The 26,595-nt window shown below is 42.2% G+C and overlaps 1 non-coding gene across 1 annotated transcript; it reads right to left on the bottom strand.

Moving 5' to 3' along the window:
• Positions 1-1,034: 1,034 nt before the first annotated feature.
• TRNAF-GAA lies at positions 1,035-1,106 on the bottom strand. Its single transcript has one exon. It is a non-coding gene; the product is annotated as a tRNA-Phe (tRNA).
• Positions 1,107-26,595: the final 25,489 nt, after the last annotated feature.

Here is a 26,595-nt window from a genome sequence, read left to right as displayed (position 1 = left end):
TGTCTCTGCTTTTGAATATGCTATCTAGTTTGGTCATAACTTTCCAAAGAGTAAGCGTCTTTTAATTTCATGGCTGCAATCACCATCTGCAGTGATTTTGGAGCCCAGAAAAATAAAGTCAGCCACTGTTTCCACTGTTTCCCCATCTATTTGCCATGAAGTAATGGGACCAGATGCCATGATCTTAGTTTTCTGAATGTTGAGCTTTAAGCCAACTTTTTCACTCTCCTCTTTCACTTTCACTGAAGATAAAAATCAACTAGCTGTTAATTCAGGAAATTGGTACTTTCAAAACCCAGAGCCTGAGAGGTGTTACAGGACAAGACGAAGATCAGTTCCATAAAATACTGAATTCTTTTCCATTAAATTGAGTTATTTCATTTCATATATTTAGTTGCTAATTTTTATAGTTATTTCTACTCATACATTGTTTTTGTTTTCAAAATATTTAAATATCATTCTTGTATAAAACATCTGTTCTCAGCTTTTTTTCCAGAATGCACTGCATGGTCCTGATTTATTGAAATGATTCAGAACTAAATTCACTCATCAATGTACATTTATTAAATGCCTACTGTGTAGCAGGCACTGTTCTAGGTTCCAGATGATAGAACATACAATTTTTTTTAAAAAACATGCTTTCAGAGAGCTTATATTCTAGCAGAAGAAGAGAGAAAACAGCCAAGAAAATCTGTTTAGCTTTGCAATTTCTGTGAGTGATACAAAATCAAAGAAACAATGGCATTTAATGCCCTTTTACCTTTATAATGATAAAACAAGCATGTGCTGTGTGTTGGGTTGCTTCAGTTGTGTCAGACTCTTTGTGACCCTGCCAGTCTCCTCTGTCCATGGGATTCTCCAAGCAAGATTCCTAGAGTGGGTTGTCATTTCCTCCTCTAGGGGATCTTCCCCTTCCAGGGACTGAACCCCAGTCTCTTGTTTCTCCTGCATTGGCAGGGGGATTCTTTACCACTGGTGCCATCTGGGAAGAAAGAGTACTGGAATGGGTTGCCATTTTCCTTCTCCAGGGGATCTTCCCGACCCAGGGATCGAACCTGGGTCTCCTGCATTTCAGGCAGATGCTTTAACCTCTGAGCCACCAGGGACTCAAACAAATATAACCTGGTTGTAAAATAAAGATGGTGGGGGTGGGTGTGTGTGTGGAGGGAGGCAGAGTAAGAGGGAAAGAGGTTGAGAGGTTCATTCATCTGCAGGGCTGAATGAATCAATTGAAGCTTAAAGTGATTTTCTAGTAAGGGTGGCTCAGTGGTAAAGAATCTGCCTGCCAATGTAGGAGACTTGGGTTCAATCTGTGGGTCTGGAAGATGCCCTGGAGTAGGGAATGGCAACCCACTCCAGTCTTCTTGCTTGGAATATTCCATGAACAAAGGAGCCTGGTGGGCTATAGCCCATGGGGTCTCAAAAAGTCAGACACGACTGAGTGCACGCGCGTGTGCACACACACACACACACACACAGGAAGAACAGCGGAAAAGAAAAAAGTTGGTAATTGTTAATGAAAGAAATAAATTCCCCCTACCTTGAAACGTGCCCCATAGAGCTAACAGAAACTGGTGACTAAAAGAATTTCTTGAGCTCCTTTTACACAACAGTAGATAAGCTAATTAATGACCTCTCAGCTAATAATGCAACAAAACTGCCTAAAACTGGATGGAACCTATGTGGCAGATCAGAGTCTATACAGAACAAACTCACTTATCCAATGGGTAAGCTTTTGACATCACAGCCCAAATTTTCCCGAACTGTTTCATGCCAGCCAGCCTAGAACTTGCCCACGGGACCCAAAAAGAGACCGGAAGCCTGCTTGCGCCTGCGCATAACAAATTTAGCAACTCGGTAAACTTTGTAACCAACCTCTCGTCCCGTTTTTCTTTCTCACCTGGAGAACCCTAACCCTTAAACACACATCTCACCTTGCCATGGGAAGACAGAGTTGACCCTTGCCTCCTGCCGGCTTGCTTGATCAACCTGCAATAAAGCTTCTTCTTTTCTTAGAAGCCAGCAGCATGGTGTTTGACTTCCAAGCTTGGTGTGCATTGATTGGGCAAGGAGCGCTTTGCTCCATTAACAGCCTCCCCGCTTACCAATGGTGACAGTGCAGAACGCTCTGCTGATGTGAGTACGACTTGGGATGGTGTTGGCTCGAAACCTCACGAGTCTCCTGGGTGAAATCTGAAATTGACCGTTGGCCAGCCTCTTAAACGTTTACACAAAGGCCTTACCTGGGTTTGGTTACATCTACCATCCAGATGCTCTCCACGCCACCTTGATTTCTCAAGTTTGCACCCTTGAAAACGGCTCCAGCTGTGGGAAAGGTGGGCAGAACGTACACTGCAAGGCATGACAGGAGCAGGGGTAAAGATTCTCCGACTGCCTGATCCAGTCTGTGGGTCAGCCGGCAATCACGTCCTCCCCCCGTGACCTCATCTAACTGATGAGGATGGTTGGAAAGGCAATACCTTCTTTTGCCCTATGGTATATTAACAGACTGAAAAGCTCGTGGCCCAAATGAGCAGAGGAAGGGCCACCTCAGTACAGGAGGAGGTGAATTTCTCCATTCATTTATTGCGCTGCGGGGACTAGGTGGGGGCAAAATAGACCCAGCTCCTGCGCTCGAGTGGTGTCCAGTCTAGGGCAGACAGTAAATAGGAACAAAAATAAACAAATATTCCTATGTTATATATAGTACTCTGAAGTAAGGACTGTGGTGAAAAATTACCACATGTGGTCTTGTGATAAATTGTGTTGGGGCTGGGGGGACACCAGTCAGTGGAAACTAAGAAAGAGACATCTGAGCAGGACAAAAGGGATGAATAGAGGTCAGCTGGAGGAAGTGTGGGCTGCATCTCAGAAAAGTATTAAACACTAGAGGTTACTGGTGAGAAAAATAGACTTTGGAGATTAAAAATCACTCAAAATCTCCCAGTGTCCATGTGCATGCAGATGACTCGTTTGAATTTAGATATATAGTAAAACATTTTCCACTAATAAAATATAGTATATCCCTAATATTGCTTTGCTGCAGCTACCTTGCATTGGCTCCCTAGAGCCTATTCTAAGCATCTCTTCCTGAGTCTGCATTTGGTGATCTCAAAATGGCAGCTTGAAATTGGCAGTGGTCAGAGTCTTTAAATCATGGAAATTAGCAAAGGCGACACAGCAGGGCTGTTTTTTTTTTCCTTCCAGAAAATTTGTTGTTAAACCTTCACCAGTACATCATTGTCCTTATGTCAACTAATGACAGGATGGCTAGGCAAGAAACACCCAGAGAAAGGCAATAAAAACCAGTCATTTAAGTCATTCTAATAAAATCTGATACAATATTTTAATATTTCTCTAATGGTTTAATGTCTTCATAGAGGAAGTATCAAGTTTATTTTGGGAACAAAATGGAATAATCATATATTTGCTGTATCTGTAGTAAGTTGCTTAATTACAATGGTTCAAGAATTTACCTAGGTGTGATAACATCACTTCTAAAGAATGCTGGTAATTTTCTGAAAACTGCAACACATTTCATTGATCCTTTTTACTGTTTATTCCACTTTAAACATTCCAAAGCCTGTTTTCTGATTACTAATTATCGTGCCAAGCTTGGCAGGGGAAATGCCAAAGGAAAATAACAATCTTAGGACTCAGAAAGCTTTCAGTGTAGAAGAAATGAGAAATATTAAAGAATTGAAGGTTACAAATGTTAATGACCAGTAAGATGAAGACAGATACACATAGATAAAAATGATAGGGAGGGAAGATATCACTGAGAACTTGAATTGATCTGGGCTATCAAAGATGTGTAAGACATAATAATCTAACATATTGCTGGTTGGAATGTAAACTAGTCTAGTCTGTCTGAAAAAGAGCATGGGCGTTTCTTAGAAAACTAAGTAAGTACTTACCATAAAACCTAGCCATTGTACTTCTGAGCATTTATCTCAGAAAAATGAAAATTTATGTTCACCCAAAAAGCCTTATACATACGTTCATAGTAGCTTTATTCATAATAACCCCAAACTGCAAAAGAAAAATCAGTTTGTCTAACCATTTATCCTTCAATGGAATGAATGACCCCAAAAGTGTAGTACATCTACACCATGAAATACACCTTGGAGAAATCTCAAGGGAATTATGCTGTGTTTAAAAGCCAGTCTCAAAAGGTTACATACTGTATGATACAATTCCATTTATAGAGCACTCTTGAAATGACCAAAGTACAGAGATGGAGAATAGGTTAGTGGTTATGAGGGTTTAGGGAGGAGAAAGAGGGAGGGAGTTGGCTAGGGCTATAAGGACATTAGAGAGATCCTTATGTGGAATTGTTTTGTATCTTAACTATAGTGGTGGTCATACAAATCCATACACATGGTAAAATTGTGTAGAACTAAATGCACACACACACACACGCCTGCAGGCACCATAATGAGTGCATGTAAAACTAGTGAAATACGAATAATGCCCATTAATTGTACCAAAGTCAATTTCTTATTTGTGACATTTTACTCTAGTTTTTTTTTTTTTTTTTTTTTCAAGATTTTATCACTGGGGGAAACTAGGTGAAAAATATACAGGGGACCCTCTATGTTGTTTCTTCCAACTACATGTGAGTCTATAATTATCTCAAAATTAAATGTTTACTTTAAAATTATAATACAATAGTGAACAGGAATGAGAAAATAATCTTCATAATGCCATCAAACCTTTATAATAATAATGGCCATTTCTTTTATTCTTGTGGGTGCTGCTGCTAAGTCGCTTCAGTCGTGTCCGACTCTGCACGACCCCATAGACGGCAGCCCACCAGGCTCCCCTGTCCCTGGGATTCTCCAGGCAAGAACACTGGAGTGGGTTGCCATTTCCTTCTCCAATGCATGAAAGTGAAAAGTGAAAGTGAAGTCGCTCAGTCGTGTCCGACTCTTCACTACCCCATGGACTGCAGCCCACCAGGCTCCTCCATCCATGGGATTTTCCAGGCAAGAGTACTGGAGTGGGGTGCCATTGCCTTCTCCAGGTAGTAGTTGGATAAAGACACAGGAGGGGATTTATTAGAATACCTCAAATCATAATGTATGACTTTAATAGGACAAAAATCAGTCTTACTTATTCTCTGTGAGTATTAAATATGAGAAGAAAACAGTACAGAACTGCATTACAGAGACTCAGGCTCTATCTTTCTTATTCATCCTATTATCACTGTTAGTAAGTATGTCATCCAAAGATGCCTACATCATCCTTGGCCCTCCTAAGAGGACTAATGTACAAAGTCACAGCTGCAACATCAGATGGCAATTTAGGGAAACATCGCTATAAAAACTGAGTACTTCTTTCTGTACCCTTTTCTTGATTTTTCAAGATACAGTGACAGTAACTTAATCGTAGAGTAGATATCAGAGTCTTGGCCTGCTGTTGTGTTGGAAGGTAAAACTTTAGGCTTAGAATGGCAGTGAGGTGTAATTTTAACCTGATAAAGCACAAACCCATGCATGAACCTATCTGTTTAGTTGTAATCAGAATCATAGACTTTGGATCTCAACGCCCAGTACCCCCAACACCACTGTGTGTGTGTGTGCTAAGTCATTCAGTCATGTCTGACTCGTTGTGACCCCATGGACTGTAGCCTACCAAGCTCCTCTGTCCATGGGAATCTCCAGGCAAGAATACTGGAGTGGTTTGCAATGCCCTCCTCCAGGGGATCTTCCCAACCCAGGGATTGAACACACGTCTCCTGCAGCTCCTGCATTGGAGGCAGATTCTTTGCCACTGAGCCACCAGGGAAGCCCCCAGCACCACCATACATATACTCAAAATGAATACATGTTTTAACTTCATCTCATAAATGACTATAGAAAATTATGTAGAACTAACTGATGAAACTAAGCCATAAATTTGACATTTGAATGCTCTTGTAGCCCCAGGTAACATCCAAAAGCCACAATTTAATTTTAGACCCAGAGTGAAAGGTTTATGACCATGTTATTCAAACAAACACATGTTGCTGTGAAATGCCACTCTGGTCAGACCATCTGTTTATCTGGGCGAATTCATTCAGTACACAATCTGAAGGAGGATAAATCAGCTGTTTTTTGGCATAAAGGGGTCTGCAGAGAAGGCCAAAGTCTGTAACTCAGTTTCTGCTCATTCATGATCAAGCTCGAAGCCCTAATCAGAGTCTAGTGGTAAAGGGCTGATTTGAAATGGCAGCCTCTGAGCTCTGTTTCTAATGTCTCTCTTTCTAGAAGGTGCTTAAGATCTTAGGTCAAAACAGAGTAATTACTGTTAACTGACCATTGGGAAAGACCCTGATGCTGGGAGGGATTGGGGGCAGGAGGAGAAGGGGACGACAGAGGATGAGATGGCTGGATGGCATCAGCAACTCGATGGACATGAGTTTGGGTAAACTCCAGAAGTTGGTGATGGACAGGGAGGCCTGGCGTGCTGCAATTCATAGGGTCGCAAAGAGTTGGACTCGACTGAGCGACTGAACTGAACTGAACTGACCATTGTTATATTGCTCAATAAAAATCTCATTTGGTAAATTTAATAATTATGTATTTTTTTGTTTTGTTTTTTAAAGTGTGTCTTTTTTTATTATAGTTAATTCACAACATTGTATTATTTTCAGGTATGCAGCAAAGTTCTTTTTCAGATTCTTTTCTATTATAGCTTATTACAAGATATTGAAATAAAGTTCCATGTGCTATATAGTAGGTCCTTGTTGGGTGTCTGTTTTATATATAGTAGTGTGTGGGTTTCCCAGGTGACTCAGTAGTAAAGAATCTCCTTGCCATTGCAGGAGAGGTGGGTTTGATCCCTGGGTCGGGAAGATCTCCTGGAGGAGGGCATAGCTACCCTCTCTAGTATTCGTGCCTGGAAAATCCCATGGACAGAGGAGCCTGGTGGGCTACAGTCCATGGGGTTGCAAAGAGTCAGACATGATGAGCAACTGAGCACTCACGCACGGATATAATAGTGTGTATGTGTCAATCCCAAATTCCTGATTTATCCATCCACCTCCTTTTCCCCTTTGGTAACCATAAGTTTGTTTTCTATCTCTGGGTCTATTTCTGTTTTGTATATAATTAAGTATTTTTAAAACCAAAAATCTGTGAGGAAAACAATTTCAAATATTAGTTTGTCCATACTTCTTAGTGGAAGGAATACAAATTTGAAATCAGACACCTTTTGAATGTCTACTCTTTTTCTTGACCAGCTGTAACTTGGGCAAGTTACTTCAACTCTCTGAATCTGTTTCCTAATTTGTAAAACAGGGATAAGAAAAACTACCCCTCACATTTCATGAGAATTGACTCAATAATTGGCACACAATAGATGCTGGATAAATTCTCTTAAGTCTTTTACTAAGATTTTCTTAAGTAACACATTTCTTTGAACTGTTATGCTGCTGCTGCTGCTGCTAGGTCGCTTCAGTCGTGTCCAACTCTGTGTGACCCCATAGACGGCAGCCCACCAGGCTCCCCCGTCCCTGGGATTCTCCAGGCAAGAACACTGGAGTGGGTTGCCATTTCCTTCTCCAATGCAGGAAAGTGAAAAGTGGAAGTGAAGTCACTCAGTCGTGTCTGACTCTTCGCGACCCCATGGACCGCAGCCCAGCAGGCTCCTCCATCCATGGGATTTTCCAGGCAAGAGTACTGGAGTGGGGTGTCATTGCCTTCCCCGTGAATTGTTATGAGAACTGACCAAATAATTAAGCACGGCTCACTAAATGCTTGTTCTAGTCCTTTACTGAGATTTTTCCATAACAGAGTTACCATCATTTCAAGGCAGTGTGTGTAAGTCGTGAAGAGTGCAGATCCTGAAGCCAGACTGCCAAGCTATGAAGACCAACTGTAGCATTTTCTACTTAGAAATACTTGGACAAATTATTTCATTCCCAGTGTCCTTATCTGTAAAGCGTGGATAATGACAGGATCCTCATAAGGACTAAATGAATTAACATAAAGCACGCTGAGCAATACCTGGGGCCTGGAAGTGCTAGATAAGGGTTAACTATCAGTATTATTATTACCTAGCAACCTAGATGGCATATTCAAAAGCAGAGATACTACTTTGCCAACAAAGGTTCGTCTAGTCAAGGCTATGGTTTTTCCTGTGGTCATATATGGATGTGAGAGTTGGACTGTGAAGAAGGCTGAGCGCCGAAGAATTGATGCTTTTGAACTGTGGTGTTGGAGAAGACTCTTGAGAGTCCCTTGGACTGCAAGGAGATCCAACCAGTCTATTTTGAAGGAGATCAGCCCTGGGATTTCTTTGGAAGGAATGATGCTCAAGCTGAAACTCCAGTACTTTGGCCACCTCATGCGAAGAGTTGACTCATCGGAAAAGACTCTGATGCTGGGAGGGATTGGGGGCAGGAGGAGAAGGGGACGACAGAGGACGAGATGGCTGGATGGCATCACTGACTTGGTGAACATGAGTCTGAGTGAACTCCGGGAGTTGGTGATGGGACAGGGAGGCCTGGCGTGCTGCGATTCATGGGGTCGCAAAGAGTCGGACACGACTGAGCGACTGATCTGATCTGATCTGATTATTATTACCAAGTGTTGTTTAAAAACTTATATTTCATGGCTTGCATCTATTACATTCAAAGATCTTTTTTTCTCTCGATCACTTAGTAAAACAATTTATTTTCCATTGTTTTATACTAAAAATAGGTAAATCTGGTTCTCTTCCTTCCTGCCTCGTCAAGTCTTCCCAGATGACACAATACTTCAAATGAGGGATCAATGACCTTTATAAGTCTCTCCCAGGAGGTGGAGCCAGCTCTAAGTTTCTTTTGAACGTCTGAAAAAAATTTTTTTGGATTTTTCTTCTGGTAAATCTGCCCTCAGGCTTGACATTCTCTAGGGTTTCTTCCTGCATTAAAATTCTGTGAAGATATCCTTTTCCACTCATGGAGATGATTAGGGAGAAAGAAACAAGTTTATCTGAATCTCTGTGGGAAAGAATTGAATAATAAAAATGGAACTAAGACATCCTTACTGTCTCCTCTTCTTCAATGATGAGTCCATTAATACATTTCAAGGCCATTCTATCACAATAGCTCTATACAAACTTACTTTTTGCTTTTCATCTTTATAAAACACCATATTTAATTGTATTAAATAAAATTTTCTACAACCCTGAATAATAGCAATGTTCCCCTTTGCAAAGAGAAAGGTGCCATTGCTGTTCTCCAAGGACAGGACAAGTCTTCTGGGTGAATTCACATTGGAGTGATGTCAGTTACATTGGAGTGATGTCAGTCTTCTTGAATACTCTTATGCTCTTCTCCTCTTTGACCAGGATAAGATGACGCCCCAGGTTGGGAACATGGGTTTTTCCCACAACCACTGCACAAGGTGCAGCTGCCAGGCTACACTCTGAAGCCTAAATTGGTGTGACAGTTCTGTGCTCTATGGATCAGCTGAAGATTTAACGTCAGCATTAGCCAAAGAGGGCAGAAGTGGCAGTTCATCTCATTCAGTTTGGCTCTCCTAAAATAAAGGGTCCTTAAAAGAACATCCTGAATTTTTTCTCTTTCTTCCCTCAGAAAAAATCCCAGGCTCTCATCCTATTTCAGATCCTGGGTCACATCACAACACCTATGAGGCATTAGCAGTCTCCCAGGGCTCATGAGAGTCCCCACTTCAACAAAAGAGGTCTTTCTTGGCAGTATATCTGACTTTATACAGAAGGAGTGCTCACCCACCCAGTGTGGCTCTAGGGCCTATGAGAAGCCCCGTGAAGTTCCTCCCTCCCTGCCTGCCTACACTCCCATCAGAAGTGATTATTCAGATAATTATTGGGGGCAAATAATTTGTAATTTGAGGTAAATTGTTTCTGTCTTTTGTTGACCTTTGAAAAAGTGAAACTATCACAGCAAAATAGGAGAGGACGGATCTGATTTTTATACTGCTTATCAGATATCTAGACTGTTTAAAAGCTTAGTATTCTTGCCCGGAGAATCCCCACGGACAGAGGAGCCTGGCAGGCTAAAGAGTTGAACTCTACTGAGCAACTAAACGCACATGCGCACACACACACATGCACACACACACACACACACACACACATCAAGCTATGCGGGGCTCCCCAGGTGGTGCAGGTGGTAAAGAACCCGCCTGCCAATGGAGGAGACATAAGAGACTGGGATTCCATCCCTGGGAGGGGTTAGAAGATCCTCTTGAGGAGGAGGTATAGCAACCCACTCCAGAGCGCCCTCAAGATACCTGAAGCCAGAAGTACAGTGACCATAAAAAACCAAATGTGCTGGGACAGCTCAGTTTCATGCATTTTTTTTTCTTCAAAAGAGGCTTTTTGCTAAATATAACTAGAGATGATCTAATGTTTACTTTGGAAAGACTTTTCCAAGACAACTTGGGGGAATGTGTCCATTATCCCACATGTTCTTGTTTGAGGTTAGGCAAATACAGCCTTTATCATAAGGAATGCATAAGTCAGTGCTGGGTGACTTGGTGATCTAAGAAGGGGTGTCTGGCTGAGCTCAAGCCAAGTCTGTGCAGGAGGCTGGGGCAGAGCCCCATCCCGCCCACTAGATGCTGGGAGGGAAAGGTGAGGAGCGCACAAAATCCGCCCCCACATGGGCAGGTCTGCTGCAGCGGGAGGAAGGTGGGCGTTTTACAAAACCACAAGGCCACACGTGGGCCGGCGGTGGAAGGCGGCTGATGTTTGCGTCTGTCCTTACTGCCTGACCTCTCCACCGGATCCCAGCCTCTCCCTCCTCATACGAATGCCTTATGGGAAGTTTCTCTAGGAAGTTACTTAAAATCTGTTTCGGGGGGAAATTTTTTTTTTTAAATAGAAGATACCCATTGTTCTAGGAATTCAAAATTACTTTCAGTCTTCCTATGTATGTTCAGAGTGTATTAGCACTTCCTTCAGTGAACTCCCCAGAGCTGATGCTGACTTTTTTGATCTGGGGAGGAGCCCCACACTAAGCTAACCTGCACACACCCCTCCCTGTGGCTCTGGCAGAGCCCCCAGGACACAGAGGTCAGTGCGCAGCTCAGTTTAAGTTCCAGCGTTTGTGCCGAATGGGGTTCGTCTCAACAAACACAAATTTATGCCATTATGATTGTCGAGCTCCACTCCTTAATTGTTCCTCTTGAACATGAGAAAGTATGAGTTGCAGACGTCAGCTCAGAAGCTGAAAGGATGTAATTTCTCAAGCAGTGTAACAGGCAAACTCAATGACATGCACATCACTGTTGCTTGAATGTCCCTCCTCTGGACAAGCAGGGAGATCCAGGAGGCAGCTCAGGTTGATAGAAATGTTTCACTTGAACTCAAGTCTAACTACCTATGTGTTTTCAATATTGTTCTGTGATTATAAAACTAATACGTATTTACTGAAATGTAGGATATCTGACAAAACACAAAAACATAAATATAAAAATCTATTTTAACCTCATAAAGGGGTGCTGTTAATGTTTTAATGTATTTATCTCAGTGTTATTTATACAATATGCACATACACAAGCACATTTGCATGCCTTACCACTTGTGACATAACTGAGATTACAGAATATAGTATTTTGAATTATACTGCTTTCAATTTATATATCATTAATATTGTCCCATCATGTAAAATATTCCTTGAAAACATTTCAATGGCTGCATAATGTTCCATAGAATAAATGTACCATTATATATTAACTTTTCTCTATTAATGAGTTTAATTTTTCCAAACTTTTGCTCTTTCAAATAATAATTTAATAAACATCTTGATACAAGAATCTTTGTCTGATTGTTTTACTATATCCATACAGTAGATTGCTAAATGGGAAATTACTGAGTATATGGACTTTCTTTTCAGAAAGATGTATTAGTTTTTATTTCTAGAAGCAGTGTAAGAGAGTATTATTTTATTATCTTGTTTTCAATACTGAATAGTATGACTTAAAAGTTCTTTATTGCTATAAGCAGTGAAAAACAGCCACTTCATTGCTGTTTCAAGCCTCATAGTTTTTAAGAGGCTTCATTTCTCTAGGTAAAAAGCATCATTGTGTGTATAGCACATTTTCTTCACAATGTCTACAGACCATCCTTAATTTTCACAAATGCAACTGCTTGGTGATAACTATGATATTCTTACTGTAGGATTTCAAGAAGAACTCACCACTCTCTGAGGCTGTGCCTGTGGAATCAACACACTAGAGCACAGGCTGCAGAAAAGGGAGGAAAAGGGGATGGAGCTGAGAAGGGGCCACTTCTCAAGGCTGGATCCGACCCTGAGGGATAGTCCTGTCAGAGCTGCTATAGCAGGAGGGCTCTGGACACTGGGAAAGGAGGTGCTGGGTAACAGAAAAGAATCTTAGGATACAAAGGTATTGAGACAAGCAGTGAATAGCTTGTCTTACTGAGGATGTTCCTGAGAGGAAAGCCTCGGGAGGATGCTGGAATGACAGAAGCCACTAAACACTCTTACAGCCATGGGTGTCGGACAGAGCTGCTCACTAGAAATGGAACAGGTCAGACCTGCCCATCTGGCGGGTAGTATTCAGCAGAAAAACATCCAGCTAGGAAGGCAGAGCATGGTGTCCCAAGTATAAGGTGACAAGCAGACGGATTGCTGCGGTCCACTAAGACGGCACTTGACACTGGAAGTTCCTTGGGTGATCCCTGCTGGGTTTCCCTGACCTTGAAGGGGCATGGAGAGCTAAACATGTTGTCAGCCCAGACAAAAGGCTAGACAAAGGTATCGCAACAGGCAAAGACAGACCCCAGCCCTTAAGTGTGGTTTGGGGAAGGACCTGAAAAGGTAAGGTGACCCTGGATGATCTGATGATCTGGACAAGTTAGGTCAGATCTTTAAGCCTAGACATCAAGACAAGAGGCCAGGTTTCTAGAGCTCATGAGTAAGGACTGAGCTGGGCATGGAGATCCTCAAGAGACTCCATGCATTCTTGTGGTGACGCCTAGGACTGAGGCCAGACTTTGCCTCTGGATGGGGCTGTGAGGTCTTGGCTATGGGGACTGGCAGGCTGAGATGGCACAGGGCCAGGGATGTCATCAGAAAAAACAAGCAGAGAGCCCTTGAGGACACCCCCCAATGAATATTACATTTTGTTCTCACCATGCATGTTCATGAACGACTGGATGCTTCAAATGATAAATTGCAAGAGATTTATGGATGAACGGGGAAAAAAATGTATTTGTAGAGGCCTGGTGGGGAATGAACAAAAACCACAACTGTTAAAGTAGGCTAAATGGAATGAAGTAGCAACCAAAATGAAATGTGCTGTGACACTAGTGAGAGGGGCTAAAAAGCAGAAGGATTTGTAGGCATGCATTTGTTTAAAGCCAGCTTGTAAATCAAGAGCATGAGATTAATGATGACTTTGAAATGGTCAAGGTATTGAACTGATTTTCTTAATCTGTCTTTAACAAGAGAAATGGAACCAAGCGGCCGTTTCAATTAGGAGGTAATAGGGAGTTTGCAAAAACATCCACAGTTGGTAAGAAAAATCTGGTGACCGTATAAATATGCTGCTCAGCAGGTTCTGATGAGATTCACCCTTGAAGTGATGTCTGCAAATAATCCTCACAATGGAGGGAAAGGGTAGGCAGAGTGGGAAGGGGTCAGGAGACTGGAGAAAAGATGGAGGGGAAGCAGCCTATTGGGAGAGTGCCCTGTAAGCAGGCTGGTGGAGATGGGTATTAGAAAAGAGGTCTGTGAGAAATCCCCAGTACTGTGTTGGGAGGCAGACATTCGAGTGAGTGAGTCACCACTCCAGGAAATACACCTTAGGATAAAGTAGTTAGGAACAGAGGGAAGGAATGTAGGTGGTGGTCAGCATCACCGTGATTTCCCACATGTCTTTATGTGTTAAAAACATAAAGACAGTTTGCCAGATCACTATGAAAGACTTTTATGAAAGAGCTACCCTAGTTTTGAAGAGTGTAGGTTACATTTTGTTCAATCCAGTAAATATCTGCCCAAGACATATTACATGCCTCATAGGTGTTGGAGGGGGTGGAGAAAGCATAAAAAAAACCCAAAAAGTTACATCAAGTCCCTGCCTTTATAGAGCTTATGAACTCCTGGAAGCACCCAAACCAAATGGGAAAATAGTGCAGAGTGGTGTAAGCTAACTTGACAGCATGGGAGGTGCAGGCTCTGATGGTCAGGCCCAGGGACACAGCTGCTCACGTGGACTGTCCCTGACATGACAGTCCTTCATGAATGACTTCCCTTCATGTCAGGGAAGACATGCAGAAGAGGGCACCTGAAATGGGCTTTAAAAGGAGGGGAGGGAAGGATCTAGGCAAAGAAAAGGGTGTGGGCTCCCCTTGCAGAGGTTCGAACAGCGGGTGGTGTGTGATGGGAGAACAATGACCCACCTCTCAGAATATTGGAAATAAAAGCAAAAATAAACAAGTGGGACCTAATTAAACTTAAAAGCTTCTGCACAACAAAGGAAACTATAAGCAAGTTGAAAAAGACAGCCTTCAGAATGGGAGAAAATAATAGCAAATGAAGCAACTGACAAACAACTAATCTCAAAAATATACAAGCAACTCCATCTGCTCAATTCCAGAAAAATAAACGACCCAATCAAAAAATGGGCCAAAGAACTAAATAGACATTTCTCCAAAGAAGACATACAGATGGCTCAACATCACTCATTATCAGAGAAATGCAAATCAAAACCACAATGAGGTACCATTTCACGCCAGTCAGAATGGCTGTGATCCAAAAGTCTACAAGCAATAAATGCTGGAGAGGATGTGGAGAAAAGGGAACCCTCTTACACTGTTGGTGGGAATGCAAACTAGTATAGCCACTATGAAGAACAGTGTGGAGATTCCTTAAAAAACTGGAAATAGAACTGCCTTATGACCCAACAATCCCACTGCTGGGCATACACACTGAGGAAACCAGAATTGAAAGAGACACATGTACCCCAATGTTCATCACAGCACTGTTTATAATAGCCAGGACATGGAAGCAACCTAGATGTCCATCAGCAGACGAATGGATAAGAAAGCTGTAGTACATATACACAATGGAGTATTACTCAGCCATTAAAAAGAATACATTTGAATCAGTTCTAATGAGGTGGAGCCTATTATACAGAGTGAAGTAAGCCAGAAAGAAAAACACCAATACAGTATACTAACACATATATATGGAATTTAGAAAGATGGTAATGATAACCCTGTATGTGAGACAGCAAAAGAGACACAGATGTATAGAACAGTCTTTTGGACTCTGTGGGAGAGGGAGAGGGTGGGATGATTTGGGAGAATGGCATTGAAACGTATAATATCATATATGAAACGAATCACCAGTCCAAGTTCGATCCATGATACTGGTTGCTTGGGGCTGGTGCACTGGGACGACCCAGAGGGATGGTATGGGCAGGGAGGAGGGAGGGGGGTTCAGGATGGGGAACATGTGTACACCCGCGGTAGATTCATGTTGATGTTATAGGAAAAGGAGTACGTCAAGGCTGTATATTGTCACCCTGCTTATTTAACTTATATGCAGAGTACATCATGAGAAACGCTGGACTGGAAGAAACACAAGCTGGAATCAAGATTGCCGGGAGAAATACCAATAACCTCAGATATGCAGATGACACCACCCTTATGGCAGAAAGTGAAGAGGAACTAAAAAGCCTCTTGATGGAAGTGAAAGTGGAGAGTGAAAAAGTTGGCTTAAAGCTCAACATTCAGAAAACGAAGATCATGGCATCCGGTCCCATCACTTCATGGGAAATAGATGGGGAAACAGTGGAAACAGTGTCAGACTTTATTTTTCTGGGCTCCAAAATCACTGCAGATGGTGACTGCAGCCATGAAATTAAAAGACGCTTACTCCTTGGAAGGAAAGTTATGACCAACCTAGATAGCATATTCAAAAGCAGAGACACTACTTTGCCAAAAAGGTCTGTCTGGTCAAGGCTATGGTTTTTCCTGTGGTCATGTATGGATGTGAGAGTTGGACTGTGAAGAAGGCTGAGCACCGAGGAATTGATGCTTTTGAACAGTGGTGTTGGAGAAGACTCTTGAGAGTCCCTTGGACTGTAAGGAGATCCAACTAGTCCATTCTGAGGGAGATCAGCCCTGGGATTTCTTTGGAAGGAATAATGCTAAAGCTGAAACTCCAGTACTTTGGCCACCTCATGCGAAGAGTTGACTCATTGGAAAGGACTCCGATGCTGGGAGGGATTGGGGGCAGGAGGAAAAGGGGATGACAGAGGATGAGATGGCTGGATGGCATCACTGACTCAATGAACTTGAGTCTCAGTGAACTCTGGGAGTAGGTGTTGGACAGGGAGGCCTGGTGTGCTGCGATTCATGGGGTTGCAAAGAGTCGGACATGACTGAGTGACTGATCTGATCTGATCTGATGGCAAAATCAATACAATATTGTAAAGTAATTAACCTCCAATTAAAATAAATAAATAAAAATAAAATTAAAAAAAAAGAAAAGCAAAAAAAAAAGCTGATGAGAATAGAGCGCTCAGCTGGGAGGTGGGAGGTGCTCAAGTAGACAGGAAGAATGCCGAGTTGCAAAGGGTTAGAGTCCTCAAAAAAAAAAAAAAAAAGCAGAGGACATGATTTGGTCAAACACAAGGAGTTATTTCGGTGTTCTTGAGTTAAGAAAGTGATGTGAGAAGAATAAACTTACAGAAAAGAGGCCAAGAAAGAATGAATTCCACCCTGGAAAGGGAGGAGGGTTAACTAGGAAAGCTAGAGATGAATGGGAGTTTTGCAGGTTGAGAAATGGTGAAAAGGGTGTCCTGGTCAGACCATACACAGACACAGTATTATGGAAGTAGGTGTAAAGCTCCAGAAAGTCACCCAGAGACAACTATTATACCAGTGCAGGATGTAGAGGGAGTGGCAGATGAGATAAGAAAGGTTACCTGGGGCCAGATTGTGGAAGGCTGACCATCCAGCCAGAGAGCAGACTACTCCGGGCAATGAGAGGCTACTGAGCAACTTCTAAAGCAAGAAGTGACAAGACCAGAGTTATGTAGCATTGCGCAGGGCAGACTGAAGGAAGGAAAACCATATCCAACTAGAAAATAAAAGCTCACTTCAGCTTATCATTATTCTGTAACTACCCTTTAACCAATTTGAAATTAAGATAATTAAGATATAACTGAAATGTATGTTAATAATAAATTTTACTATATATTAAAAAAAAAAAAAGAAAGTAAGAGGTCCAGCCTTGTAGAACAAGGACAGATGTTTAGGAGGTTATGTCTACAACATGAACATCACTTTTCCTGCCCAAACCCTGATCTAACTACCACAGCCTCTCGGCTAAATGCTTGAACTGTTTTCTGAATTAGACACCCTACAGGGGTCCTCTGCTGCTTTGAACATTTCCATCATGGCAGCCAGAGTGATCCTTTTAATGTATAAGCAACGTATATCACTCCTCTGTTGAGAACTCTCTGATGACTCCTAAACCACACAAGAAGCACAGTCCTCATAATACCCCACAAAGGATTGATTACCTGATTCAGTCAGTGCCTACCTCCCTTTCCTTCTCAGATCTCATCTTCTACTTACTCACTCCTAGTCCTCAAATGTGTAGGCCACACTCCTGCCACAGGGCCTTTGCACCTGCTGCTCCCGCTGCCTGGATAGTTCTTTCCCCAGATGATATCCCCTAGACTTTCCCACTTCCCCCTAAATATCACCTTCTCAATGAGGTGTTCCCTGGACATTCTACCTAAAGTTATAAACCCTATGCCCCCAACATTTTCTAACTCCTTTCCCTACTTTGTTTTTTATTCATATGCATCACTTTCTAACATACAACTTATTAAACTGTTTCCTGTCTCTCTTATCCTCTCCACCCATGTTTGTTTTGTCCATTGCCATAGTCTCAGTATCTGCAGCAGACCTTGGTAGGCACTCAATCACACATATCAGATAAATGGATGAATGAATAAATAAATGTCACAGAAAGCTGAGAAGGGTTGAGAGTAAAATGGCTGAGAGCTCCAAGATGGAGAATTTGGTGATAACTATGGGGAGCTGTACAAAGGTGTCAGAGCCAAGGAGGAAACAAGGAATGCACACCCTCTCCCCAGAAACCCTGCTCTTAACTCTCCTTATCAGCCCTGTCTGAAACATGAGGCTGGGTTTTATAGAAGGGAATGGAATGTTCCCTTCTATGAAATGTGCAGAAGGCTGCACACTTTATAGAAGGGAATCATCTTTGAAGCATGATATACAACTAACTGAGACCCATTAAGTGTACTGCTAGGACTTCCCCAGTAGCTCAGTTGGTAAAAATCCATCTGCAATGCAAGAGAACCCAGTTTGATTCCTGGGTTGGGAAGACAATCTGGAGAAGGGACAGGGTACCCACTCCAGTATTCTTTGGCTTCCCTGGTGAGTTAGTTGGTAAAGAATCCACCTGCAATGCGGGAGACCTCAGTTCGATCCCTGTGTTGGGAAGATCCCCTGGAGGAAGGCATGGAAACCCACTCCAGTATCCTTGCCTGGAGAATCCCCATGGACAAAGGAGCCTGGGGGGCTACAGTTCATGGGGTGGCAAAAAGTCAGACATGACTGAGCGACTTTCACACTTCACTTCACAAGTGACCTGCTATATGAAAAAATCTCAACCTTTTCTTTCCAGGATATTCCTGATGAGGTTTTCAAACATGTACTTCCCCTCTTCTATCTTTAATTCTCCTTGATATTACCGAAAATAAAATCCAGTTTAATACTGGTTAGAAATCAGTATTAGTATGTTCTATTTACTTTAAAAGTTTATTATAAAAAGAGTCTTTTGAGGTTTCTTATGACAAATATAATTTACTGTTTTACAATTAGAAATTTCAAAGAACCTCAGATATGAGGAAACTGAAAATAAGGAATAAAAATAAAGATATGAGATGAGTGATACAAAGGACAGGATGGGAACGTGAGAGTGAAAAAAAATTGAGGATAAAACAAGAAATGGGTGGAGTCAAGTTTTTGCTAAAGTGCTGTTATAAAGAAATACTGGTAGGACTAGAGTTGAGTTGAGATCAATGCAAGAATAAACCAATGGCAGGAATAGAGACACAGACAAAGAGAACAGACGTGTTACTGTGGTGCAGGGGACGAGGTTGGAATGAACTGGGAGAAGAGCATTGACAGACATACACTGCTATGTGCAAAGAGCCGGCTCATTGGAAAAGACCCTGATGCTGGGAAAGATCGAAGGCAGGAGAAGGGGACAGCACAGGATAAGATGGTTGGATGACAACACTGATTCAATGAACATGAGTTTGAGCGAACTCTGAGAGATAGTGAAGGACAGGGTAACATGGTGTGCTGCAGTCCATGGGGTTGCAGAGTCGGACATAATTGAGCGACGGAACAACAAGAATGTGTAAAACAGATAGCTAGTGGGAAGCTGCTGTATAACACGGGGAGCTCAGCTCAGTGCTCTGTGATGACCCAGAAGGATGGGATGGTGGGGTGGGAGAAGGCTCAAGAGGGGGGACATATATGCATACATATCGCTGATGCACAGAAGAAACTGTGTACAGAAACTGTTGGTGTACAGAAGAAACTAACACAACACTGCACACCAACTATACTCAAATGATCTTAAAAAATGAACAAACCAGTGGAGTTGGGGTGGAGGACAGGATGGGCCTGCTCCTATTCAGAGATGGACAAGAGGAGCTGGAGCAAGGTTTTGCAAAAGTGCTCAACATCTCTGCATCCATCTGGTAATATGTGGTCCAGATGATTAAGGACATAGAAAGTGTGTGTGGAAGGAACTGGGAGGCTGAAAGGACATTAGTAATTAACAGTGTTGGGGAACGGAGAGACTGACATGATGGTCTTTCATATGAGTGAAGCAGGTAAGAATCAGTCTTTATACACAAGACTACATCAATATCACACCTCTTTCTTTTCTTCTAGTCAGCTTTTTCTAAAACCATGTTTCTACCCCAACAGGTGAGACTGGAAATTCAAAGCTATTTTTGTAACATTCTTCTCTTATTTGTTTCAAGATTATTTCAAAGTCCTGGGGTCTGACACAGTGGTGAGGAGGGGTGGTGTCTCTTCAGGTTCACCACCCTACTGCTCTTCTCAGCTGAGACTAGGACAATGAAGAGTCTCACCGCCCATATTTACTGGGGAATTGTTCCCTCTGCTGCTGCTGCTAAGTCGCTTCAGTCGTGTCCGACTCTGTGCAACCCCATAGATGGCAGTCTACCAGGCTCCCCCGTCCCTGGGATCAAGAACAATGGAGTGGGTTGCCATTTCCTTCTCCAATGTATGAAAGTGAAAAGTGAAAGTGAAATTGCTCAGTCGTGTCCAACTCTAAACAACCCCATGGACTGCAGCCTACCAGGCTCCTCCATCCATGGGATTTGCCAGGCAAGAGTACTGGAATGGGTTGCCACTGCCTTCTCTGAGGCTCTTCTAAATACACAGAAATACCCGAAACTCTGTATCTCTTGACACCGACCATCCTAGAGCATCTTTTTTTAGTTTGAGAGAAATTGCCTTTCTCTTCAAACTCTGTTCTCAGAACAATGGGTTTAGGCTTCTGGGAAAAAACACAGAAAAGAATAAAACCTCCCTTGAGATGAAGAAAGTACTCCCTTGAAAGGGGAAGGAGATAGGGGCAGAATATAGAGAGAAAGTATGATAATTAAACATTATCTTGCCACTTACAAAGCCTCCCTAGTCCAAGAATAAATTAACAGTAACCAATCTAATGAAAGTAATCAGCTTACTTCAGTTTCTCTCTTGGTGTGGTCAGTGGAAAGGCACTGCCCACATCCCCTTTCAGAAAAGGACTTGCCCCAGCTTTCAGCTCCTGGCTTGATCCTGTTGCAAAGGGCCTCCGCACCCAAGAACATGCCTTTTCTGGGCAGCCTGCATCCAATGAGGGGGGCAGGGCATGGACAGGAGCCATTTCAGCTCAACGTGGGACATGCCTGCTACAAACCTCCCTGTGGATGGATCGATGCTTCACAGACCTTCCTCACAGTTCTAATGTCTTTCTGCCCTATTTTGCTTCAGCCCCTTACCTTCCACAGGTGTTTGTCTCAAAAAAAAAACAAAACAAAAACAAAAACAAAGAAAAAAAAATGCCTGCACACTCAAATCCTGTCTCATCATCTGCTTCCAGAGAAGCCAGCCTACAACAGTGCATCCAGGAGTGGTCCTACAAAGTACATCAATAACACGGGATTTGGGGGCCAAATCCCTAGTCACATGACAGGCAATGAGAACCCAGCTGATGATGGAGGGAACACGGGCGCCCTCTGGCCCAAGGGGACAGTCCTAAGGAACATGTAGGAATTATAAGGACAATGGGATTGTGTGAATTTTGCTAAGTGCCACTGATATGCACCAGCTCGTCCCTGGTGGTTCAGATGGTAAAGAATCTGTCTACAATGTAGGAGACCTGGGTTCGATCTCTGGGTTGGGAAGACCCCCTGGAAAAGTGAGTGGCAACCCACTCTAGCATTCTTGCCTGGAGAACTCCATGGACAGAGGAACCTGGTGGGCTACAGTCCATGGGGTTGGGAAGAGTTGTACATGACTGAGAAGCTAATACTTTCACTGATACACAAAGCATAATGAAAAGCTGCAGGCAATTATTAGGCCATAAAAAAGTCAAATATAAAAATCAGAGGATCTCCCTTAAGTTAATAGGCTTGCATATTCTGCAGCTGAGGCCAAACTCAGGAGTAGACCTAGTGCTGATCTCCAGAAACGGTTAAACACCTCACCAAGCAGACCTGTTACTAGTTGGGGGAAAGGAGACGCTGACACTTGGGATGGGAATATCTGCGAAGAGTCCCCTGAAAATGTTGAATCTCCAGAATCCTGGGATGACCAACTGTCCTGATTTTCAGTGACTGAGTGGTTTCCTGGGCGGTGGGACTTTCTGTGCTAAAAGTTCAACAGTCCTGGGCAAATCGGGACTAATCTTTGTCCTCTGTGCTGCTGTGCTTAGTGGCTTAGTCACGTCTGACTCTTTGCAACTCCCCTGAATTCTCTGCTAGCACTTCCCTCTTGCTTGGAATCAATATAGACGCCACTGCCACCTTCAAGATAGCATATGCCCTATTCAAGATCTACCCACACCTCTCCTCCTGGCTACTAGGCTTCTAAGTAGGATTAAGTCACAGCATAATCACTCTGGGAAATGCTGGGCCTGATAAGGAATAAAGGGACTTCACTCCAAAGAAGCTGCAATGCCTAGCCAACATCCACTGGCAGATGCAAGGCAGTACCAGTTGGACTGGGTTCTGAGGCTGTGTGACTGAGCAGGGCTAGAACATAAGATCAGATGAGGGAGAGTTTATTGATGTGGGAGCATACTTCAAAGATACAGGATTTACAACCTGTCAAGAACCCTAGGAGATGATGTCTAGCATGGTACCTAGAAGCATGAAAAAGCAATGGTCCATCTACTAAGTGAAGTTGGAATGCCAGAATGTCCTGGAATACAGAGGAGCAAAGAATTAAAGGGCTTAGGGGTATGGACATATCAAACACGACATAATTCTATATTATGTGAGGCCTGAAAACTAACTAAAAAGGCAATACCATGTATCAAGGTGATGCTAATGAGGCATGGCCTCATTATCTGCCAGGAATATCGTAACGAGGAGCTTCCGCATCACCAGTGCTCAGCAATGATGAAAGTACCACAAATGGAGTAGGAGAGTACCCTTCCCCACGATAAAATCCCACTTTCTCTTGTTGTTGTTCAGTCATTAAGTCACATCCAGCTCTGTGACCATATGGATTGCAGCACGTCAGGCTCCTTTGTCCTCCACTGTGTCCCGAAGTTCGCTCAAATTCATGTCCATTGAGTTGTTGATGTTATCTCTTCATCTCATCCTCTGCTGCCCCCTTCTCCTCTTCAATCTTTCCCAACATAAGGGTCTTTTCTAATGATTTGGCTTTCTGCATCAGGTGGCCAAAGTATTGGAGCTTTGGCATCAGTCTTTCCAATGAATATTCAGGGTTGATTTCCTTGCTGTCTAAGGGACTCTCAAGACTCTCCTCCAGCACCACAGTCTGAAGGCATCTGTTCTTTGGCACTTGGCCTTCTTTATGGCCCAACCCTCACACGTGTACATGACTACTGGAAAAACCAAAGCTTTTACTATAAGACCTTTGTCGGGAAAGTGATGTCTCTGCTATTTAATATGCTGTTTGGTTTGTTATAACTTTCCAAGGAGCAAGCATCTTTTAATTTTGCTACAGTCACCATCCACAGTGATTTGGGAGCCCAAGAAAATGAAAGCTGTCACTACTTCCACTTTTTCCCCTTCTATTTTCCATAAAGTGATGGGACCGGATGTCATGATCTCAGTTTTTTGAATGTTGAGTTTCAAGCACCTTTTTCACTCTCCTCTTTCACCCTCATCATTGTGTGAGAATCCCACATGATAAGGCCAAGTGTGCAAATGCCTAGCAAGCCAGGTGGATGAAGTTATCCTAATGAACAGCCAGCTAAGAGTAGCAGCCAAGGGGGCCTGCAGAGTGTTATGGTCTTACAGGACCACCAGTGGCAGCATGTCCTGGGAACCTCTTAGAAATGCAATTCCTCAGGTCTCTTCCCTGACCGACTGAATCAGAAACTCTGCAGGCGGGACCCAGAAATCTGAGTTTTAACTAATTCTCTGGGTGATTCTAATGCAAGCTGAAGTTTGAGAACCTCTGAGTTAACAGAACACAGGTAAATCAAGACCAACTTTGAAAGCAGGGCTATGCCTGAAAACCCAGAAAGTCGGCATGTGCTATACATTTAAGAAAAGGCTTTGTTTCCTCTTTAGCCAATACAACAATGGGAGAGTTTATAGAGAAGTCACAGCTTAAGTCTCTATGCCCTGCACATTTCTACTTAGAAAATCCAAATTTTAGGGAATTAGCAACTGTGAGCTCTGAGCAATTGAACAGTTCTGCCCATCTGCTGCACTGAGCAAGGTAACATTCTTCTGCCCAGCAAAGCAGCTTTTTGGTTTGCTTGAGCTGAGAAATGCAGGTCAAAAGCATCAATCCCACACTGCACCTCTGGGCTTTACCATCAGTAAGTAGGAGGAGAAGTGTTTAGAAGCAGAGAGGCAGATTGTGGACAAAAAGGTTGGGATGTTCTTAATCACGATTCATGAACTAAAGCCAACCTGGAAACCCAGGTAGCGCTGGTGGTAAAGAATCTGAATGCAAATGTAAGAGATGCGAGGTAGATCCCTGAGTTGGGAAGATCCCCTGGAGGAGAAAATGGCACACCACTCCAGTATTCTTGCCTGGAAAATTCCACGGGCAGAGGAGCCTAGCCGGCCAGTCCATAGGGCCTCAAAAAGTCAAACATGACTGAGCATGTGCATGCACACACATACACAGACACACACATATTAGACTAGAATTTCAAGGGCTGAAGTTTGAGATATGAATTAATTATTTTCTGGATGACTTTCCATCTAATTTTTCTAGAGCTTTTTTGCAGCAATTTCAGGTTGTAGAAGGGATTTTTTTTTTTTTCCCCCCGTATGTTTTACTTCTTGGTGAAAGCATAAATCTCAAGGCTTTTCCCAGAACCTCTGGGGAGAAGAAATTCAGAGGCAAAAATATCTGGTTGCAAGAGTTCATGATTCTGTTATCTAAACATTGAACAATCATCATACCCAATTTTTTTGACTCCTAATTTGAATTCTTCTCCAAACCAACTATTTGTGTAGAGTATGTCTGCTCTTTTGTTCACTGGCTATTTCCTACCCATTCAACACCCAACTAAGATATAACATGTTCACCTTGGTTGTTCTGACTTCATTCCAACACTGTTTTGACCTTCTGGGAAGTGTGAGGGTACGTAGTTATCTGTCTTGTAGCAATATGGCCATGATTTCAGAGAATGAAGGCTGAGAAAGAGCCATAGGCTATTTGGGAGTCTAACAATATAATGGCAGGACAGACAGGCGTGGAGGTGAAGACCAATGACAGTCAGGAAGATGGTAGCTCTAGTTTCTGATGACTCTATGTCATATGTGCAGTAAGAGATGGTCTATGTCCACACTGTACTAGCCAGGTGGCACCAGCTTGCAGGTGCCAACTGTGTATGTCCCTTCCCAGCTGAGGTTTCCAATAAATGAGCATGGTAAGTTTCTCTATTTATTTAGGTTTTCTTTGATGTCTTTCATCAGCATTTTATAATTTTCATCACTAAGACCCTATATAGATTTTGTTTAATTTATACCTAAGTATTTCATTTTCTTTGGCACAATGGCTCATGCTTTCCTCTACATTGCTGAACATACACAGTGTATTTATAATATTGGTTTAATGATCTTTCTTTATCCTCTAGGTCAGAGGTTAGCTAACTATGGGTCAAAACCAGCCTGCAATATGACCCATGAGCTAAGAATGATTTTACATTTTTAAAGGACGGTAGAAAACAAAACGACAAAAAAACACATCATCGGCAGTCAGGGAAATTATAAAACAGTGAGACAGCACTTCATATCTACTAGGATGGTTACAATTAAAAAGAGCAGATAACAACAAGCATTGGTAAGAATGGGGAGAAACTGAAACCCTCAAACACCGTTGGTAGGAATGTAAAATGGTGCCGCAGCTTTGGCAAACAGTCTGGCAGTTCCTCAAAAGGTTCAGTCTGAGTTCCCACATGATCTAGCAATTCCACTCCTGGGTATATATGGAAGAAAAATAAACACATATGTTCACACAAAGGCTTGTACATGAATAATACATAATTCTTTCCAGAAAGTAGGAACAACCCAAATATTCCTCAACTGAGGAATGGATAAATGTGGAATATCTATACAATGGAATATTATTCAGCAATAAAAAGAAATGAATGATAAATGCTGTAAGCATGGTTGAACCTTGAACACATTATGCCAAGTGAAAGAAGGCTACATATTATGTGATTCTATTTACATGTGATGTCCACAATAGGCCAATTCACAGAGATAGAAAGTAGACTGGTGTTGCCAGGGGCTGGGAAGGGGAAGGGGGACTGAGGCAAGGAGCAAATAGGAGTGGGCTTCTTTCTGGGGCAATGAAAATAGTCTAAAATTGACTTTGGTGATGATTACAAAATTCTCTGAATAACTAAACAGCATTGACTTTTAGAATTTAAGAGTATGAAAATTATGGTATCTCCATAAAATGTTTCTTTTAAAGTGGTTCCTATTTTGAGAGTTAACAGATCAGTAAAGCATCCATCCCTAAAAAAAATTCAGGAATGCCAACTTAAAAAATATAAGAACATATTAAAATTTATCATCTAGCACTAATACCATTTCATAAAAGAAGGGACATTTTAACACCTAAAGACTACTCAAGAATGAAGAACAGTTTTTAAATGGAATAAATTCAGTTTCATTTAAAAAGTATTAAGTAATTTTCACAAGCAATTACAATAATATGTAACTTGTCACGTTTTAAAAAATATTTACAATATTGCTTGAAGTATAAAAGTACTCCTGTTACTATTAAAATCATTTTTAAAAAAGGACTTCAGTATAGAAATTTACTACTTCTATGAAAGATGTTCTTTAAATCTTGAATTTTATACTCATGTAATTA

The sequence above is a fragment of the Bubalus bubalis genome, chromosome 1 (assembly GCF_019923935.1).
Source record: "Bubalus bubalis isolate 160015118507 breed Murrah chromosome 1, NDDB_SH_1, whole genome shotgun sequence".
NCBI lineage: Eukaryota > Metazoa > Chordata > Mammalia > Artiodactyla > Bovidae > Bubalus > Bubalus bubalis.
Note: the sequence above shows the minus strand (reverse complement) of the source record. Positions and strands in the feature narration are given on the sequence as shown.